At 42.6% G+C, this 18,914-nt stretch overlaps 1 long non-coding RNA gene across 4 annotated transcripts in view; it reads left to right on the forward strand.

Annotated features, from left to right (window-relative positions):
- The window catches only part of LOC128407988 (uncharacterized), a 173,063-nt gene that overhangs the window by 117,155 nt on the left and 36,994 nt on the right, over nt 1-18,914 (forward strand). The window contains exon 3 of one of the 4 annotated variants that reach the window (XR_008328947.1): nt 1,843-1,943. The exons of the other annotated variants lie outside the window; for them this stretch is intronic. This is a non-coding gene — a long non-coding RNA (uncharacterized LOC128407988). The remainder of the gene's footprint in view (nt 1-1,842; nt 1,944-18,914) is intronic. 4 annotated transcript variants of the gene reach the window in all.

An 18,914-nucleotide genomic window follows, 5' to 3' on the forward strand; every position in this document is an offset into this window, starting at 1 on the left:
ATCATATTGTTATTAGGTTTGTAATCTTTGCTGTCTATTTTGGTGTTTCTTCAGCTTGTAAACCACCCTGTGTGTACAGTGATACCTCTGGTTAAGTACTTAATTCGTTCCGGAGGTCCATTCTTAACCTGAAACTGTTCTTAACCTGAAGCACCACTTTAGCTAATGGGGCCTCCTGCTGCTGCCGCGCCACTGGAGCACGATTTCTGTTGTTATCCTGAAGCAAAGTTCTTAACCTGAAGCACTATTTCTGGGTTAGTGTAGTGTGTAACCTGAAGCATATGTAACCTGAAGTGTATGTAACCCAAGGTACCACTGTAGTAATATGGAAAGGTGGTATACAAATTAAAAATGCCGCTGTGGCTCTGGGCACAGAGAAGCAACTGAACACATTTTTCTCCCTTGCCAGTATTACACAAATATACGTGCTAGGTTTATCCTGCCAATAAAAAAAATAAAATTTCCAGGACACATAGGGCAATTCTATATCTCCTTATTGCTCTAAGATATAAATCCTGATATAACATTCAGTTGCAAGATATTGTGCTGCTATGATTGGCATATGTCAGAGGTCTAAAAGTGAAGGTTTGAGTTACATGTTTTTTGTGTTTTTATCTTATGCTGGTTTACTGTAATTGAGTGAATGTGTCTGTGTACACTCTGCTTCCGCAGTTGCCTTATTGCCTATCTAGCGTGTTTTATTTATGCATGGAGGTGTTTTTACCTTATGCTGGTCTATGGCCGTAATAAAGATTTGGATTGGATTGGGAAATTAAAAGTGAAATGAAAAAAACGAAATGAAATGAAGGAAGGGATAGGGCTTGCCAGCATGCCAACACTCTCCCTTGTACAGTATTAATTGCATGAAGTAACAGAACACCTGACTAGGGCTATGGAACGGGGCAGTGGTGGACATGGGACTTCAGCAGTGCCCTCTGCGATGCCAGAATACCACCTCTTGCCTTCTGTTGCTCATCTTTGTTACAGTCTCCTCTGCAGCACCCTCTCGGCTCGGCTCCCAGTGCGGGCAAACTGGTTGCACTCCCCTAAATCTGCCTATGCAAATCAAATTGCTGCATTTCAGATGTTATGGATCACAACTCCCATCCCACCATCCTTAATGGTCATGCTGGCTGGGGTGGATGGGAGTTGGAGTCCACAGGGGGCGGGGTGAGCAGCGAGCGTCCCAGGGGTGTGTGGCGGTGATGTCACTCCTCTCAGGGATGACACCTAGGGCGCACCACACACTCTGCACCCCCTTCCTCCGCCAGTGGGGGTCCACAACATCCAGAGGGCCCCCTTGGGCTATGCTGGTGGTGAAATTTCTATTTATCCGCATGAAACAACTGTCGGACATGCAGATGGATGTAATAGGACATAATGGATATAATAGGATTAATTGCCCATCAGAATTGTCCATGCATGGGAACAGCTCTGAACACACTGACACCATTTTAAGCACATGGGAACTGCTCTCCTAGAGCTACAATTCCCAGCACCCCTAATTCTTTGAGGAAACCCACATTCTTTAAATGTGGATGCCGCCCAAGTTGGCATCTGATGAAGAGTTTGGATTTGATATCCCACTTTATCACTACCCGAAGGAGTCTCAAAGCGGCTAACATTCTCCTTTCCCTTCCTCCCCCACAACAAACACTCTGTGAGGTGAGTGGGGCTGAGAGACTTCAGAGAAGTGTGACAAGGTCACCCAGCAGCTGCATGTGGAGGAGAGGGGAAGCAAACCCGGTTCACCAGATTACGAGTCTACGGCTCTTAACCACTGCACCACACATAACATTTCATGAATTCTCCCCTTTCTCTGTTTCTCGCTTGCCTCCTCAGGGACCAGCCCTTACGACTTGCCTTGACCCTTCCACTTGCCAGAGGTAAATGTGGAACAGCAGCTCCTCGGGAACGCGATTCAGAAAGCTCTGGAAAACAAGGTGACTCAACAGAAACAAATGAAGTGGAAAGCTCTAAGTGGCAGGTCATGGCTGTCTTAAGCATAAGTGGGGTTTTTCAAGAGCAGTGGGATAATCAGTCAGTGCTTCTCCTGTGAGCTTCAATTATACTAACAGAGATATAACCTGGAGTGATGCAAGCTGTATGGAAATGTGAATAACCAGTGCAGGATGACCTTCTTTTCCAGGGAACAAATACATTAACCCCAGTTCCATCTGGCAAAAAAGAGAGAGTGAGAGCTGCCTCTTCTCCACTTGCTTTTTGAGGAGTATGAAAATTGCTCTTCATACATTGCGCTCCATCATTGAAAAAACAAAGTTTTTGCACAATTCAGATGTTCGATACAAAATTCTCATCTGCCCTTTTTCAAGCTGACCTGCAGATGAAACTTTCAAAATTCAGCTCAGCTTTACATGCCATGATTGTGAAATCATGGCAATCATTATTACAGTGGTACCTCGGGTTACATACGCTTCAGGTTACAGACTCCGCTAATCCAGAAATAGTACCTCGGGTTAAGAACTTTGCTTCAGGATGAGAACAGAAATCGTGCAGTGGCAGCAGGAGGCCCCATTAGCTAAAGTGGTGCTTCAGGTTAAGAATGGACCTCCGGAACGAATTAAGTACTTAACCCGAGGTACCACTATATACTGTTTTTTAAATTAAATCCTTAGTATACTTTTAAAAACCAAACATGGAGGGTTATGGTGGGGGTGGTAACACTGTTTTCATCAGTACCTGTTCTATGCACAATATAGAATGAGAGAAGTAGGGACATAGAAAGCTGCCTTCTACTGAGTCGGACCATTGGCCTATCCAGCTCAATATTGTCCACACTGACTGGTGGCGGTTCTCCAGAGCTTCAGACAGGCTTCTCCCTCAGTGGGAACTGGATTTGGGACCTCATGCATGCAAAGCAGATGCTCTACCACTGCACTATGGCCTTTCCTCCATAGCATGGGATATTCTGGACTGTACCACTTCAGACATAGGTTGGAGATGCCATATTTTTGAATGGTTTCCCACATACAGAGCTCGCTGCACATGATGAAGAAGCAGATAAGTAATGGGGCTTTCTTATTAGCATGTTAGTTTTCTACATGGAGGGTGTCTTCCCTGTGGATCAACATTCAAAAACAAGACTGGCCATTGTCTCATTTTCTGCGCTATAGTTGCATGACCACTTTTCACTGCAATTGTAGAAATATAATATCTCCAAGTAGATATATTAACACAATAAACCTTTGTTTTTTTCATTTGTCTCTAAAGGTTTTCCCTGTTCATCTTTGTTGCTCTTTCACAAAAGATATATACTACCTCGATCTCTATGTCTCCCTCCCCTACCTTGACCCTACAAAAAACATGTTCAGATACTTTCCATCATAAATCCTCTGATTTGACCCAGAACAGGACTGACTGTTCCTGACGCACATATTTACCCCTCCTGCAGAAGATTGTCCCATATAGTATGTTGCGTTCACCTCTTTTCACTTCATGTTCCCTCTAAGCAACAATACTGGCAAGAGCAGACAGTGAGGAGAGGCATACAAATCAGGAAGCAGCACAAAAATAGGACACTGGGGCCCTATGCAGGTATTGAAAGCCTCACACAATCAGTAGCTTGTGTGGGGAGAGCAAAGATGTGTTCCCTCCTGTCTTCCATACATTGGAAGCAGAAGGTCTGCAGTGGGGAGCTACAGACTTCCCACATGATTTAGAACCTTAAATCATGGTTGCTAACTTGCAGGGTTCTAGAACTGCATTGATTAGTTGGGTTAGCAGAACAAAGTTGTGAGGGAGTTAGATGCAAGTTTTAAGGGGAGCGGTTGGCGTTGTGGTCTTAACAACTGAGCCTCTCGGGCTTGCTGATTGGAAGGTCGGCGGTTCGAATCCATGTGATGGGGTGAGCTCCCATTGCTCTGTCCCAGCTTCTGCCAACTTAGCAGTTTGAAAGCATACCAGTGCAAGTAGATAAATAGGTACCACTGCAGCTGGAAGGTAAATGGCATTTTTGTTTGCTCTGGCACTCGTCACGGTATCCTGTTGTGCCAGAAGTGGTTTAGACATGCTGGCCACATGACCCAGAAAGCTGTCTGTGGACAAACGCTGGCTCCCTCAGCCTGAAAAGCAAGATGAATGCTGCAACCCCAGTCGCCTTTGACTGGACTTAACCGTCCAGGGGTCCTTTACCTTTACTTTACCTAGATGCAAGCCTTACATTACCTTTCAAGAGGGAAGCTTCCACACTAAGGATGCTTTCAGAGGTGGGGATTATTGCATCAGTTTTCCCAATTATAATGCAAGCACTTCTGGCCCAGGTACTATTACTCCTTTTACACTGTATTTACACTGTTGCATCATGGGTCTCTGGCCTTTTGATGGATATGCTGCCATGACATACTATGTTTTAAATGGTGGGAAGAACTGTTAGGCCAGAATATCACCCCAAATTTCCTGTTGGAAAATTTTGACCCAAAACTCCTGTGATTTTCTGGAATGCAAGCAGATTTTTTTTCTGGAAGCAAATAAAACAGAAATGAGTGTGCTAAATTTCCACTGGTTTTCCAGATGTGGCTTTTACATTATGCAGAAGATCACATAAAAATATCAGTTAAGGAAATATTGATAAAATGGAATAAACTGTTGTCTGAATGCAGCCTAGACGTTCCGTTTGGAATAACCACATTTGGAACATGCATTCTCCACCATGGAGCATCTTCATGACACAATCAGAATATCATTGCTCTTTTAGATCTCACCCTTGTTTTTTCCCTTCAAGACAATAGAAAATCCAGCATTTTTTAAAAAAAAAAGAAGAGAAGAGAAAAGCAATCTCCAGAGGCGAGGATGGCTTTTAGCACTATAATTTTTGAGAGGTGTGATTTTGATCTGTGCAGTGACATTTCGTAGGTTGAGTGCTATGTCCACACCTTTTTCCTTCCCTGTCTTGTGTTCAGTTCCACCTCTCTTACTTTTCTTCCTGTTCGTTGGAAGCATCTGGCCTGCCAGAGTAATGCAGGGAAAAGTTCCCCTTCCTTTCTTTTTTACAGTTTCAATCCAGAAAACTGGTCTCCCTTTCTCCTTCCTTTTCCCTAAGCAGCCACTCATTTTCTGTCTTCTGTGCCTGCACCCTTAGCTGCTTTTTCTTGTTTACATTGCTATACTATGCCCACTTCCAGCTTTGTAGAGATTGCTCCATTAGGCATATGGGGCCCTGCCCCACCAAGCACAGTCTGTGCTCAACCATCCTCCACGTGCCTGCCTCCTTACTCAGGAGGCAGGAAGGAGGGTGGGGACAAAACCAGAATCAGTTGGCTCTGCCTATTTCTGGTCCTGCCTTCACCTGCCATTGGTTCTGGCTCCACCTACTGTCTTACCAGTCCCAATGGGCACTAGCCTCCACTGCACTAGCTATAGTAGGGGCATCTGGCTGACAAGCAGCTCAGCTGAGAGCATGGCTGTGGTGGCAGCAAGGAAGATGTGGAGTCCAATGAGAGGAGCAGTCAGTCCCCAACCCATCAAAGAATCCTCATTTTCTGTTTGGAGTGAGGGAGAAGCCCTGTTGCACAAGCAAAAATACTTGCATTGATGGGATGTTGACTTAGCACTACATTGGGTACAAGCCTCTATCTTGCAAAAGCAAATTGTCATCCCCTTTTCTTCTACAAATCTTTCGCTTTTATTTCCAGCCGGACTTTTAATTTATAAGGCGGCTTAACAAGCTAACAAGGACGTCAAACTTCAAGCAAAGTAAAACAAGAACAGTGCAGTTTAAAACCATTTAAAGTCACTTCAAACATTATATTATTAGCAGGTACACATTCAACACACACTCATTATGCATACCCACTTAGTATCCTTTCTAGTCACTTCACATATTTAGCTTGCATAGACAATATGGATACATGAAAGAAGGTATGTAAATTGATATAAGATTCAGCCAGCTTTTGAATCTGGTTCAAAATCTCATCCTGATCTTTAGCTCAGTAGTGGAAAACAAAGACCCTTTTAGTTTCTGTCTACATATCAGCAAGAGGTGCTTTTATTTAATATTAAAATTATTAGTCATTATCACTTCCTCCATGGTTGATCCCATCAATGTAACATTCACAACCTTCTTCCACATAAATGGATCACATGTTACATACTATGGAAAATTGTTGCATGCTCTCTGCTAGGGTGGGCATCGCTAGTGTGTTATATAATCACTTGATTCTCCACCTGAAACATAGGCAGAAGATGGAATCATTATTTGGACTAGCCTGAGAGCAAGCACTGAATGGAAGCAGCAGTGTTGCCCTTTAGGAAACATGTAAATGGGTGCTCAGTGTGCACTCCTTGTGGTTCTATAGCATGTAAAGTTGATCTGAAACAGCTTCATGAAATGTGGTATATGTGCTGAGAGATATCAAGAACAGCACTGATGTAACTCCAGTAGAAAATTGGATATGTGTATCTCCCTATACGAACTCATAGAAATCTTCTATTTGATTACATCAGTATGAGTTTAATTTGAATTCACTTACGTGAACTTTCATATCTCTAGCCAGATAAATATGTCAGAAATCAGATGCTTCTCTGCAGAGCATCCATAGGTTCCCACACTGATCTTTTGCTTACCCAGATGGAGAGCAACTGAGAGGTGACGTAATATTCACAGAGCGATGTGTGGTGTTGGCCTGTGGTGGTGTGGGAGAGAGTGCCATGAAAGAAAAGTTATCTCCCATTTCTGGTGATGCACCCTGCACTTTCAGAACTGAGATGGAAGCAAGCTGTCATCTGTTCATGCGCTGCAGATAGATGATGCAACAGATTCGCAAGATATTGTTATGGCTATGCGCCTTCTAAGGAACGCTTGTGCTTTATTTGATTTGTGTTGCTTCAGTTATTTATCCTGGCCTTAAAACATAGTGTGCATTCTGGGAAAAGATGGTGACACTGGTTATACAACAGTGCCTTCCCTGTCTCTGTCACCTTGTTGCTTAGTGCAAGCACTTTCTATTTACATCTGTCGGCTCGAGTCCCTCCTGATTCTGATCATCCTTCCGCCAACATGAAAAGCATTGATCTCAGCGGTGTTACTCCCACCTTACACGTCCGGAGCTAGCCCTGTGTCTGTAGCTATAGGGATACATTGATATTCCATGAAAATCGCTTCCCATAGGGCATTCTGCTGTGAGTGCCTTTCCCATCCTCCACCCGGGAAATTACCATTTACAAGGGCACCCTGTCAAAAAGGAGGAGAGCGCTTATACTGATGTGCAAGTTACATTTTGGAAGAACTGAAAATCTCAGGCAGTGTTAAGGCACGCTCTGCTGTAAGCTGTTGGAGTGTTGCTGTCGGAACGCAGCCTTAATAATCATATACATATTCAGTAAGCATAGCCTTGCAGTCCACATCATAGTCAATCTGCTGTACATGTTCAGCACTACAGCAACTCGTTAAGGCTAAAATGCAAATTACAAGCTACATTCACCACTCTATACAGCAGTAGCTAGATGCCTCCTGCAGGGAGATGGTCTGTGTCACCATTACAATACCGTACCAAAACAAGCGTATGGGGGGGAGAAGGGAGGAAATAGATCAAAATATGCTGATATACGTCGTAAAATGTTTCATAAGATAGTTGTGTGCTAAACAGCCGAACTGTGCCTAGGCACTAATGCTGCCACACACAAACATTATGAAAATATTTCATGAACTTGGGTGCATGGGGGTGTGGGATTTTTTCATTTTAAAGGCTACAGATTATTTCCTGTGTGTTCTACTCTTTTGACTTTCACAAATAGCAGTTTCCGAATCAAAACAAACATGGATTACTTCCATTGTTCCATATCATCATGGCTTTTGCCATTCTGCTTTTTTCCCTTAGCACTGCCCTGGTTCTTTATCAGTATGATGTCCAAGTATGTGGACTAACCCCAGTTCACACAAAATATACAGCAGGTGTTAGGTAGGTGGAACACACAGACACATAAGGTTCTCAGGAGGATGAGTGAGATCTGTTGGTCTCTCTATTGCAGTGTTGACCAAACTTGGGTCTCCAGCTGTTTTGGGACTACAGTTCCCATCATCCCTGACCACCGGTCCTGTTAGCTAGGGATGATGGGAGTTGTAGCCCCAAAACAGCTGGAGACCCAAATTTGGAAAACAATGCTCCATTGACATGGTAACGATGATCTCTGTGGTGTCCAGCATGCAAAGAGACAAACAGGTGATCTTCACCTATGGCAGCCAATATCCTAATGATCATGGACTCTCTTTCTCTCCATATCAGTACCTAGGAACAGTTCAACTATTTAACACGCACATGTTGAACAGATTTAATAGAGAAATCAGCAAAAGGGACATTGTTTGAGCCCTTTAACAGGAACAAACAGAAAAGAAAAGAGTTAATAAGGCAGTCATTTGAAAAGTGTGTGCATTATTTATTACATATTTTTGACTTCCAGAACCTTGTCACAATTCATTTGCTTACATTTCTCTACTGCAAAAAGCTGTGAGAGGCTCCTGAAGTATATTGAAAAATGGAAGACCATCCAAGCGTCTCACAGGGTGCCTGCATCTTCTTCACATTGAGGGTCACACGTTCACCCTTGACTTTAATGCAAAGCCAATTTCTATCATTCAACTATTCTGATTTCAAACAACATAGCATCTTGGAATGACAGGTTTGTTAGATTCCCCCCCCCCCGCCCCTCGTGGGGTCAAACACAGGTCTTCATCAGTATGACCTAGACTGTCAGGCTTTCACCCCTTAAGAGTTAAAATCACAAAAACCATCAACCCACATTGCCTTTCATTTTGCAATTTCACTGTGCAAAAGTGTTGTTGTTTTTTTAATGCTAGTCACCGACTCTAATTGCCTTTCTATCTGCTTCCTAGGAATTTGGGGTGCCTTAAATTCTCACATAACACCAAAATATATGTTTGTCATTGAAAGCAGGGGTAGGGAACCTCAGGTCCAGGAGCCTCTCTATCTGGGTCCCAAGCCACACCCCATACTGGCCCTGCTCCACACCTCTTCTCCAGTTCTTCTGTCTGTCTGGAATGCTTCTTGCTTCCTGGCTAGAGAAGTCTTTATGCAGAAATGCCTGACAAGATATATATGTATGTAGTCAGAAGCTAACATTCCATTTTCCAAAGGTGAGTCTTGGAGTATGGTACCCACATGAGAGCAAAGAAGTTTTTCCATCACCTAAGAGAGAGACCAAGAAGGAAGGTCCTGGGACTTGAATCAGAATCCCCAAGAAATCTAGCCCAGAAAAACAAAAATGTATTGGGGCCAACAGTCAGCATCAAACTGATGTTGGAAGGGAGTTACTACTGCAGAGAGCCTTCCTCTCTTTATCCTACTGAACTGCCTGCAGCGTAGAAGGCCCTTTGAAGAAAAGAGAAGGCTTCTCCATCTTATAACCACTGGTGTATAGCAAACGAAGAATCTGCTGGGTTAATACCTTCTTCTAGATGAAAATTAACATCCTTTCCAACCGCAGCCAACCAGTCCCATGTATACAGGAAGAATTTTGCTAGAAACACGCATGGGTCTATTTGCAACCAGGGAGGGCTCGCTAGTTATTGTCTCTGTTAAGACGGCTTTTATTTTTCCCTTTCAAGTTTCCTTTGATTTCTCTGGTTTGTATGGAAACACTTTTCAAAAATCAGGAGCTTGGTGTGGTTACAGATTTTAACCATTAGGATCACAGAGCACTCTTCTTTTACAATATGCCCCCACCCAACATTTTCAACTGCTTGACTATTCTTTTGGTGAATACCCACTGCCCAAATCCAAAAGGAGCTTGCTCTTTTCTTCTCTTTCAATGCCTTGTGAAATCTTGTCTAGAAGCTATTCAGCACCTGTGCTGAATAAACATAGCAGGGAGACAGTTTGAGAATTGTTTTGGTGTGTTTCTTTTCAAAGCTATTTATTCTCAAATTACTGCACTGCTTTACTATCCTCCTCCTCCTGCAACTCCCAGCAATGTATTTTTCATAAGTTCACTGGGAAAAGGCCGGATTTGTTTAATATTCTGTATGCCGGCTTAATAGCAGCAGCTCTAGAGATGAAAGGAACATCTGCAAATATTTGCTAATATTTCTGGTTCTAAAATACCCCACAATTTAAATTCTGAATGTGAAAATTTGAATGTGAAGAGGCTTACCTCTAATTTCAAGTGTGTTAGATTTGTTGGCACATCTCAACTGTTTTTGCTTCTAGCTTGACAGACAGATGAAACCTCGTAAGTATAACCTTGTCAAATGTTAGGTCCAGTTGAAAATTATCTATCAAATCCAGGCTTACATTAAGCCTCATTTGCATTTGAACTGTTAGCTGTTGTCCAGTAACATACACCATTGCATAACAGTTATTAGCAACTATCAAATACTAATACTATCACATGGCAATTATTAGATATAACATACCATTGCATGTCAACCAAGAAATGGCATCAGAAATGAAATATTGAAATAAATTGTCACCATGTTAAATATGCTTATCAAATATCCAGAAAATATTTGATAACTATTCAAGAATTCAGAGAAATTTTCAGAGCTCCAGATAGCTCACAGTCTTTCTATGAAATATATAAAAAAATGTAAAAGTTGTCCAGTAGCACCTTAGAGACCAACTAAGTTTGCTCTTCGTATAAGCTTTCGTGTGCATGCACACTTCTTCAGATACACACAAAAACTTATACCAAGAACAAACTTAGTTGAACTCTAAGGTGCTACTGGACAATTTTTAATTTTTTAAAAAATATATTTCGACTGTGTCAGACCAACAAGACAGCCTACCTGAGTCTTTCTATGAATATATATATGTATGTATATTTCATTGACTTCAGTAGACACAGATGTAATTTGAAGAAGAAGATTTCTGATAATCAGAAATACACTACTTCTGATCCTAGCCATTAATGGGCTACCTAGCCATTAATGGGCACATCATCCATGAATTAGTCCAGCCCTCATTAATTTGTGTAATGATCGAACTCTAGTAGATATAGAGAAATCCAGGAACAGGTGGCAGAGCTTCATGCTCCAGCACCGGGGGGCGGAGAGCAGGTGGGGCAGGGCTGGCGTGCACCCCGGGGGCATGGCATGGATCCTGGGGGCGTGGCATGTTTCCCGGGGCAGAACACACGTCCTGGGGGTGTGACACACCACCTGCAGAGGCGTGGCACCCAGCATAGGAAGGGGGCCTAGCTGCCATAGCACCCCACTGGGATCGTGCTGCCAGGGGCGGTGCGCCCCCCCCACACCCCTCTTCCCCCTCCAGTGCCAAGAACATGGTTGAGTGGGCAAGGAATAGTCAGGTCTTTTGTATTCTAAATGCAAAAAAGAAACCTTGAGGTATATGTGTGGGTAAGTGTGATCTTGGGATTTTCAGTGAGCAGATCATGTCAGGCTTCACAGTCCAACTCAGTGAAGGATGAAGGAACAAGTATTTCCTTTGTGGAAATCTGGGTGCCCTTGGTTGCGTTGGAGCTCTGAGCATATGTGTTGGTAGTCACATGTACACAAATGGCCACTGAGTCTGACTGCAGGCAGGAAGTTTGGGATGTTAGAGGCAGGCAAGGCAATCAATGGCAAACGAAGGCTATGAACTTTGTGAATAGCAAGGGAAAGTAATGTGAAAGAAGGAGGACAGAAGCAAGGCAACAGGTTTTTGTTTGGAGGCCACTATATTGGCTATACTGATCTATAGACATTGTTAGTTCCCTATTTCCCTGGAGAAATCTTGATGAAATTGGTTTCCTGTATTATTATCGTACATTTCATTCTCTGATTCCAATCGAAATTTACTACCCAGTGTTTACTTTACTTTTTCTGGGTGTGCAATATTTCAAAAAGGCGAGATAAGCGCCAAAGTGAAGGATTTACATCTTTTATTCCATGCAAGGGGAAGAGACATAAAGAATTGGAAAGCAAAGTTGTAGATTAGGATGTGAAAAGCTTATCAGGAGGGAAATGGTGGTGAGAAATTTTAAAAAGGAATGCAAACCTATCCTCATTTAGAGAGGATTTACTAGGCTGATGTCACGGCATAGTTACTCATCAATGAATTTATTCATTACATATCTCACAGCTTTTTCCATCATGGAACTCGAGGTGGTCGACATGGTGGTCTCCCACCAGACACTGACCAGAGCCAGACCTGCTCGTCTTCAACTAAATAGCTGCCTTATGTGCCCTCAGATCATCCCATGAAACCTAAGTGACAAACTTTCTTTGATTTGAGACCATTGACCTGAGAAAAAATAGGAAAGGAGCAGGTAGCACTTTGCCTCTTTTTAAACCTATTTAGAGCGATTTCCAATTACAATGTTTAAGGAAGTTTTTAATGTTTGATGTTTTATCGCTTTTAAAATTAATTTTCTGTTGGGCTGGGGAAACCCAGCCAGATGGGCAGGGTATAAATTACTGCTGCTGCTGCTACTACTACGACTACTAATGTGCATACATACATACATACATACATACAGATAAGTTACAGGAGAATAGAGTTTTTCCCAGGAACTTAAATGTTTAGAGTTTTTAGAGAGGTTGAAACTCTTCTCTTGCTTACGTGGCAACACAGTAAAAAAAGAAAATGTTTTACTATTGTGACCATTTCATTAGATTTAACTTTTCAGAGTACCTGGGTTTGATTAAGCTACATTTGCACTCTGATTTTCTGGTTGTAAATTTTCCATAGCGCTGCTAATGAACTTCCCAAATGCACCACATTCATTTTCAATCATTTCTTGTGCATCAGGTAGATGAGGTCATAAAACTGTTATACTTCTTCATTCATTCATGCTTGCGCAGAAGCTTCTTTCAGAACATAAATTTCTATTCAATGACAAAGAACACTAGATTCTATTTCCGTTTTTGTTTGGAAGTAGCTGGAGATGAATCCCACTTCATTCATTCCAGGAAACTTAGCACTATGAATGGGAGCTGGCAAATGATGGCATTACCTGTAACAAGTTGAATTCTGAGGGCTGAGACTGTTCTGCCGCATCCCACTCTAGTATCAAAGACCTTGTACAGTGCAACTATGCCATGGGTTTAAAGCAGTATCATGCCACTTTAAGCAGTCATAACTTCCCCCAAAGGATCATGGGAGCTTCAGTTTGTTAAGGGTCCTGAAATTTGTTAGGAAACCACTTCCCCCCACTACAATTCCCAAAGTTGTGTAACAACTGATTCCTTTGCAAATAGTACTTCTGTGAGGAGAATAGGGGTCTCCTTACAACTCTCAGCACTCTTTTTTTTAAAAAAATGTATTTTTATTAAAGATTTTCTTGATTTACAAAAGTGTGTGCAATGTCTCTCGCTCGTATTTCCCTCCCCCCCATGCAACATTTTTACAAATCAGTTTCATTTCTTGATACATTAGGGAAAAAAGGGGGAAAGAGGTGGGGTGGGTGTGGGTGACGATGTTTCTATTTTACTTAATATATGTAGGGTTTGGTGTCAGCGTTGCTTGTGCAGGTTCTTTGCTGTTCACTCTCAGCACTCTTTACAAACTACAGTTCCCAGGATTCTTTGGTAGAAGCCATGACTGTGTAAAGTGGTATAATAGTGCTTTTAATAGAGGTATAGTGGTATAATAGTGCAGATGTGGTCCATGTTTGCACCACTGTCCTATTGCCTGTCTCCTATATTGCATTTTGATGTTTCCCATTGAACCTGCACAGGGGAATTATAATGGCTTTCTTCTGCTTTAGTGAACCCTCAGTGACTTTGTGATAGCTGTGACTGCTACACCAATTCTGATTTTCATCTCAGATTTATTTGCATGCCTGGCAACCAGGAGTTAAGGATAAAGAAAGCAGCGAACAGCAGGTGGTAGGTTCCCTGGAAACATGACTGCGTGAGACTGCAGCATTTGGAGAAGTAGGGGCAGAAGATCTCAGAGAGAAACTGGGGATTGAAGGGCTGTTATGTAACTAGGTTCCACTCAAGGTAGACCTATCTGGAATTAATTGTTTCCCTCAATCTCAATGAGACTACTTAGGTTGATGCAACCAAAGGAGAAGAGATATATGGCCTCTTTTCCACACACATTTGATGAGAAACTCACTAGCATTAAATGTTTTATTTGATACTACTAGCCTCATACTTGGCATTGTTCAGGAATTCAAAGGGGGAAAAATCAGTGCAGTTTTCAAAATTCTGAATTGAGGTAGTCGACTGAACCTTTCAAAGCTGGACCAATATTAACCATTGATGCCAGCTTAAAACTAGTGCAGTTTTGAAAGGTTCAGTCTACCACCTCGATTCAAAATAGCATCCAATTACAGCCAAACACAGATATAAACCTGCTCCTTGATCTTAGGAACCATCATGCAGTATTTGGTTAACAAAATCAATGCAGTTTTGGAAGGTTCAATCCACCATATTGACTAAAAATGGCACCCAAGTGCATAGTGAAAATACAACTTTCCAAAATCTATAATAGATGCAAGCCCTGCAACTGTTGCTGCTGCATTAAAACCAATCTCCCCTCTCTTGCCTTAATTTCTTCTAGCCGAGCCAAGAAGGACATTAACTTGTTCTTATTTTGATTTTATTTCTTCTCAGTTAAAAGTGAGCGTATAAAAGATAATGTTTGCAGCATTCAAGCATATGCAGCAATACACATCTTCTGCAGTTGATTAAGCTCTGGAGCTGAGTCATTTAGTATCCACCAAAACTGTTTATTGTAAGTATTCTTCAAGACTGAAAACACTGTTTTTTAATTATGCAGTTTGGGAAAGAACACAACTGACACACCACAACACTGGCATAAATCACAAGTTATTGTTTTCTTCCCTCGTGAGAAACGGGAAATGCAGCTTCACCCATCTGTATAAACCTTCTTAATGAAGGTTTGCTGTGGACTGAGTCAATGAGAGCCAAAACAGGTTTAGAAACACATAATTCCTGAAGAGTTGCTTCATTACACTGATTAAGAGTGGAACGGGTTGCTGAACCTATTCCTCACTGTCAGAGACCTTACCTAGCTTGAAGATTTCAGTTAGTTTCTGTCTGAATTGGCTATTTCAACTCTGTAAAATGGCTTGTCCCCACAGGGACCCAAAAGGCATGCCTGCCTCTTTGGTTGATGGAGAGGGGAGCCATGTTTATTGTCCCTGCCTCTGGTCCAAACTACCCACTAGCCTGAGTGAGGCAGCTGCCTCAGGCGGCAGATGCTGGGGAGGTAGAAACAGCATTGGACGACAGAGCTCTGTCCTCCAAGATTAGAAGGTGCAGTTTGCCCTGCACCTCCTAAGTTAGCTTGCTGCCTTGAGGTGATTCAAATAAGATTCAGGACACACCTGCACTGTACATTTAAAGCACTGTGGTGCTCCCTTAACCATTGTGGTTTTCCCCAAAGTATCATGGGAACTGTAGTTTGCTAAGAATGATGAGAGTTTTGGGGAGACCTCTAGGCACCTCAAAGAGATACAATTCCCAGATTTCTTCCCTAGGAAGAGGGACTGATTCTTAAACCATTCTAGGAATTATAGCTCTTTGAAGGGAATAGCAGTTACCACTTTAGCACCCTTAACAAAACTGCAATTCTCAAGATTCTTTAGGAGAAGCCATGACTGTTTATCATGGTGGTTTATCATGTTTATCATGGTGGTTTAAGTGTATACAGCAGATGAGGCCTAAACTAGATGTGAAGTTGGCTCCTGTACATAGAATATGGGCACCACCTTGACCTTCATCTCAGGAAGCAAAATGTTTGTGGCCCGACTGGCCCTGTCTGCTTTCCCCACCCCCACCCCCATTTATTTTTTTATTATTAATTTTTGTAATGTTGCTTGGTTTGCAAGCAAATGCGTGGGCTAGGACAGCCCAGCAAAAGAATGTTTTTGCAGCATTCTAAATGTGGTAATTACTATTCAAGTCATCATCATCACCAATTTGCATAACATGTCTCTCTTTGCACAATAACACAGAGCAGGGTTATTTGGGAGGAATGGAATGAGAGCAAAAGCTGCAGGGTCACTTAATTCCTTTGGTTGTCCCAAAGAATTCTCTACAAACACAACCCCAACCCCTGTCATTTTCTAGCTACTCTCACAGCCAAACTATAAATCATCCATAGAAATAATATGAGATACTGTAGTTTTGGAGCTGTTTGGAAAGTTTCAGTATATATTGTCCAGGTTTCAGGGAGTTCATGTTGAGATTTCATGATGCATATATCATTTTTGGCAGGGCTGAAGTCTGTGCTAGTTGCTTTTCACAGAAAGAATGAACCTTCCCAAGGCACGCAAGTGCAGTAATATTGTCTGTAGTATACAGCCTTGTCCATGAATGTTCAGAATGGAACATCCTTTTAACTGGGTGGCTAATATGCCTAGGGCATTTTTAATGGTCCACATGAGTGACAGAGAATGTGGGCCAGCAGCCACAAGTAGCCTGGATGAGGTCAAACCAACCAATCAGGATTTGGCCTTGGTAAACTGATTAAACATCTGGAAATGATCAAGGAGATGCCTAGTAGGGCTACCACAATTTATAGACAGTGTAGGATGCTATTTCAGTGTGTCAAACAGAGTATGCTATTCAACCATACCTCATTTGTGATGATCTAGTCACATTTTTAAAATTTTCTGAATAAATATCAAGTTGGAAAAACTCACTAAAATAATAATAGTAATCCTTCCTAGAAATGTGTGGCATGTCTTCCCTTTGCACAAATATGCTTTTAGTGTTCTCCAGATCAAGAGGATTTTTATTTATTATTTATTTATTTTATTTCTATCCCACCTTTCTTCCAAGGAGCTTCAGGTGGTGAAACATAGGGTTCCTCTTCCCCATGTTATCCTCACAACAACCAAGTGAGGTAGGTTAGGTTGGGAGGCAGTGACTGGTTCAATGCCACTCCATGATGATGATGATTTATTATTTATAAAGTATTATAAATAATTTATAAATAATAACACTACTCTGGGTGGCTCCCAACAGCATATTAAAAACACGCTCAAACATTAAAAACTTCCCTAAACAGGGCTGCCTTCAGATGTCTTCTAAAAGTCAGATAGTTGTTTATTTCCTTGACATCTGATGGGAGGGCGTTCCATAGGGCAGGGGCCACTACCGAGAAAGCCCTCTGCCTGGTTCCCTGTAACCTCACTTCTCACAGTGATGGAACTGCCAGGAGGCCCTCGGTGCTGGACCTCAGTGTCTGAGCTGAACGGTGGGGGGTAGAGACACTCCTTCAGGTATACTGCGCTGAGGCCATTTAGGGCTTTAAACGTCAGTACCTTTATGGCAGACTGAGGATTTGAACCCTAGTCTCCCAGGTCTTAGTCCAACACTCTAACCACTATACCACACTGGTTTTCATGCAAGTCATGCAAGGATGCAAGGCCAACAGTGCTGAGGACTGCTGCATATCAATGAAGGGCTTATAATCAAATTCAGTTGGCTGAAGTGGTAAACCTGTGATCTGTCATCCATGTGAAATATTTGGGATCTTGTTTTCTATGAGGATCAGCTTGTCATATTGAAGAATATCCACCATTGTGGGTAGGGCATACTTCAGACTGCATGGTAGAAGGGGAAAAGCTGAGCTGGTCCTCCACCAGGCTATTACAGTGCTGCTCTGAGTAATTATAACATGAACGAGGGTGTCAGTGGATGCTAGAAACTGCCGTCTTCTAAAGTGGATGTATGATTGCACAGCATAGTCAGGTATCACCTGGTAAATGGATGTCTTGTGTTTCCCAAACGGACAGATGAAATTGTACTGTGCAGGGTCTTTTGGTATCAGGCTGTGTGGCTCCTCTCCGAAACGACTATGGTCACATCCACACCATTCATTTAAAGTGCTCTTATGCCACTTAAACAGCTGTGGAGATTCCTGGGAACTGTAGTTTGTTAAGGATACTGGGAAGTATAGCTTTTAAGGGCCAGCTTTTAAGGGACATGGGTGGTGCTGTGGGTTAAACCACAGAGCCTAGGACTTGCCCATCGGAAGGTCGGCGGTTCGAATCCCTGCGACAGGGTGAGCTCCCGTAGCTCGGTCCCTGCTCCTGCTAACCTAGCAGTTCAAAAGCACATCAAAGTGCAAGAAGATAAATAGGTACTGCTCTGGCGGGAAGGTAAACAGCATTTCCGTGCACTTCTCTGGTTCGCCAGAAGTGGCTTGATCATGCTGGCCACATGACCTGGAAGCTGTACGCCGGCTCCCTCGGCCAATAAAGCGAGATGAGCGCCGCAACCCCAGAGTCGGCCATGACTGGACCTAATGGTCAGGGGTCCCTTTACCTTTACCTTATCCTCAACAAACTACAGTTCCCAGGAATTTCCATGGCTGTTCAAGTGGTATAAGAGTGTGGATATGGCCTAGATCCCGTGTAAGACCAATGACTTTAGAGCTATTGTTTAAGACATTCTGTAAAAATATCCAGCCTTCCATATCCGGCTTCCCATTTTTACAGCTGTCCAGAATCCCATTTCAGAAATCAGTTGTCATGATTTCGTTGTCAAAAAATGTCAAGCATTTCACAGCCATAACCCACATGCAGCAGTATTAGAGCAGATTCACACTTTGCTGATTAAACCAGGTAGAAAAGCAGCCTGTCTGAGTGGTGAAATGCATGTTCGGCGTGGTGAATATTTAACAGCATGCATGTGATGGAAATGGCTGGGTTTCCCTGCATTAAAAATAGAAGCAGCAATTAGGAGAGGATTATGGCCTAACTTCCATCATTTAATGCAAGGAAACCTGGCTATGCAAGGCTGCATTCCTATACTCACTTACCTGAGAGGAAGCTCCATTGAATTTGCTTCTGAGTAGAGATGTTTACACTAGACATCCATAGCAGGGGTGGGAAACCTCAGACCGGGGGCCAAGAGTGGCCCTCCAATGCTCTCTGTCTGGCCCTTAGAACTCTCTCCAGGCCACACCCCTCAGTGACCTTGCTTCACTCTCCAGGAATTTTGGTCTGGCTGCCCT

This window comes from Podarcis raffonei, chromosome 2, assembly GCF_027172205.1.
Source record: "Podarcis raffonei isolate rPodRaf1 chromosome 2, rPodRaf1.pri, whole genome shotgun sequence".
In the NCBI taxonomy this organism is placed as follows: domain Eukaryota; kingdom Metazoa; phylum Chordata; class Lepidosauria; order Squamata; family Lacertidae; genus Podarcis; species Podarcis raffonei.